At 37.5% G+C, this 3,011-nt stretch overlaps 1 non-coding gene across 1 annotated transcript; it reads right to left on the bottom strand.

Moving 5' to 3' along the window:
- Nucleotides 1-2,572: 2,572 nt before the first annotated feature.
- LOC127116129 (small nucleolar RNA R71) lies at nucleotides 2,573-2,679 on the bottom strand. The gene has a single exon (XR_007801110.1). It is a non-coding gene; the product is annotated as a small nucleolar RNA R71 (small nucleolar RNA).
- Nucleotides 2,680-3,011: the final 332 nt, after the last annotated feature.

The raw sequence follows: 3,011 nt of genomic DNA on the forward strand, positions 1-3,011 counted from the left end.
CATCATGCAAAAATTCAGATCATTTGAAGTTCATATGGCATGGAAAATAAAATCAGCAACATGAACAAGAAATGGTGTGACACACATTGTCACACCTCCAATAATCACATCATATCTCACAAACCAGAAATGCAAAAATCACAAACTCTATACCAAAAGATCAGTCAAGATGTCTAGATCATGCATGTAAAATTTCAGCCTCATTGGATTAACCATCATGATTTCATAAAAGAAATGGCAAGAAATGTGCAAGAAATGACATGTGAGAACAAACCCTAGGCAATTTTTAAATCTAACCGAGACATGATAAGGAAAATAATGAAAAAAACCACATATTAATTGGATAAGTATTTTAGGAGTTATGATTTTTTGAATGGAAAGGAAAATTAAAAAATGCATGATGAAGTAATACATGAACATATGAGGTCAATGGAAATAAAATGGAATGGCAATTATTGGAAATGTCACGGAGCAGGATCGAACCACGTTCAAATTTGAACGTCCAAGCGCGCCAACCAAAACGCAGTCGTTTTGGACTAACCCTAGGCGCATGCATGTCCATGCAAAGCCAGAATCCGCAGGAAAAACTCAGGAATCCGCAGGTAAGTCCGTGGCAAGGCTATGAAGGTTGCGGTACAATCCGCAGGAAATTTTCCAGAATGAAGAACGCGATGAAGATCTTCATGATCTTCATCCATGATTTTCCAGAAAATTCTTAACATCTCCAGAAACAAAAATCAAGCAAAGCATTGTATAGATCTAACATCCAGCATGCATAATCAACAATTAACACATCCAAAAACACTACATCAAGCATGAATCGATCAACACAAAAATCATCCATCAAACTTCAAATCAACCGTTCTCTCTCATTTCGGCATGGTTTAACACGATTTAAAGCTCATTACAACCTACATTCAAAGATCTACAAGAATCATGCATTAATTTCATGAATCAAGAACATTGAATTCTGACCTTCAAGAAGTAGCAGATCTGGATTCGAGGTTTTTTGGCCTAGTAATGGTGAAGCAGAAACTCTACAATGCTCAAGTTGATGAATGAGTGATGTACAACAGCTCAACAATGCTTAAACTCGATGAAATCTCCAACTGCCATGGGAATACTCAAGCTTCAACAGTCACGATTTGGCCTGGATTATGCACGATCTTGCTTCAATTCACTTCAACAATGCCTGCAGATGATGATTAGAACAAGGAGCAAGCAAAAGAAATGAAGAAATTCAATGGAAAAAGTTAAGAGAATTTGAGAGAATTTGAGATGAAAAGTTTTGGATCTGAAATTGTGATGTTGTTGTTACTGAATTTTGTTAGGATTAGCACTTTATACCACCTGTTAATGAAGCTTCTTAATCATGATTAGCAACAATGCAATGGATTAAGTGAAATAAGCATGTTTTGCAATTTGGCCAAAATGCCCTCACATGTGCATGGCATGCTATAGTGCGAATTTGGCTTGAAACAAGTTGCAAATTCTGTTTTGAGGCAATGGCAATTGGTTTGGAGTGAAAATAATGCCCATTTTCCAAAATCACCTTTTCCCACCAAAATTCAAAATAAAGTCAAGTGAAAAATGCCATTTTTTTATGATGAGAATTTGTGAAATATGATGCATGATTATGATAGTAGGGATCAAGAGAAAATTGCTCAAAAAAGAATCACATGAATTGGCCTTTTGATGCAAAAGTTATGCCTTGTTGAAGTTCAAAATCCATGGACAATGATTTGATCATAACTTGCCAACCACAAATGAGAAATGGATGTTCTTGGACTTTTTGGAAAGGTGAGAGCAAGATCTTCAACTTTCATGTTGGACAAAATTTGATTTGAAGCTTGCTTGATGATGTGAAGTTGAGGAGAAGACCTTTCCATTTTTGGCAGTTTGAAATTACAGGTCACTTACTATTTTTGGAAACTTTTTGTATGACCTCAAATCCTTCAATGTTGATGTTTGAAATGTTATATGAGACTTGTGTGGACATGAATGAGACCTTTCTAACCATCTCCCACCATCAAATCCCTGATTAAATGCACAGTTGACCACAGTTGACTTTGCTAGGGTTTTGGTTGACTGAACAATGCCTTGATGAATTCCAAGCCTCTACCACTTGAGATCTTGATTCAAAATGATACCATGGTTCATATGAACTCTTGATGAATGATCATGGTGCCCAAATTCTTCAGAATGGCCACCATCTATAGCTCAATAAATGCCTTTGACTGGTTTGACCTAAAATTTCTTCATCTACAAGCAACAAGGTTAGATGACAATATTTTTGTACTTTTGGGTTAGTAAACAAATGAAAAGCAATGATATACAAATGCTAAACATGCTTGGTGATCAAGAACCACACTCACAAGATAACCTACCCACAAAGAGGGAGGCAAGGTGTACAATGACCCTTGAGGCAATAATGTGATATGATATGATGCCATGAGGGATCTTAGGGACAAAATTGGGGTCTTACAATTCCCTTCCACCCAATTCCATTACGATTTGGGATAACCTTAGGAGAGTTTTTCTTGCTAGATATTTTTCCCCGAGTAAAACCGTCGTTCTTCGAAACCATATAACTAGATTTACCCAAAACCAAGGAGAATCGCTGTTCGAAGCTTGGGAGAGATATAAAGAGTTGTTACGAGCATGCCCACATCATGGTTTAGAAAATTGGTTAATCATTCAAACCTTCTATAATGGACATCATCACAACACAAAGATGACCATCGACGCTGCCGCAGGCGGTGCTCTGATGAACAAACCTTATCCTGAAGCTAGTGCCCTCATCAAAGATATGGCTCAAAACCATAAATCATGGGGAGTCGAACGAGCGACAGTTGAGAAGAAGGAAGCCCAAGGAGGAGTGCATGAACTAAGCTCTATAGACATAATGCAAGCTAAAATGGACGCATTAGCTCTTAAGGTCGAGCATATGTGCATAAACCTGAATACTGTAGCCGCAGTTTCGTCAGATTGTGAGATATGTGGAACCAAAG

This window comes from Lathyrus oleraceus, chromosome 1 (genome assembly GCF_024323335.1).
Source record: "Lathyrus oleraceus cultivar Zhongwan6 chromosome 1, CAAS_Psat_ZW6_1.0, whole genome shotgun sequence".
NCBI lineage: Eukaryota > Viridiplantae > Streptophyta > Magnoliopsida > Fabales > Fabaceae > Lathyrus > Lathyrus oleraceus.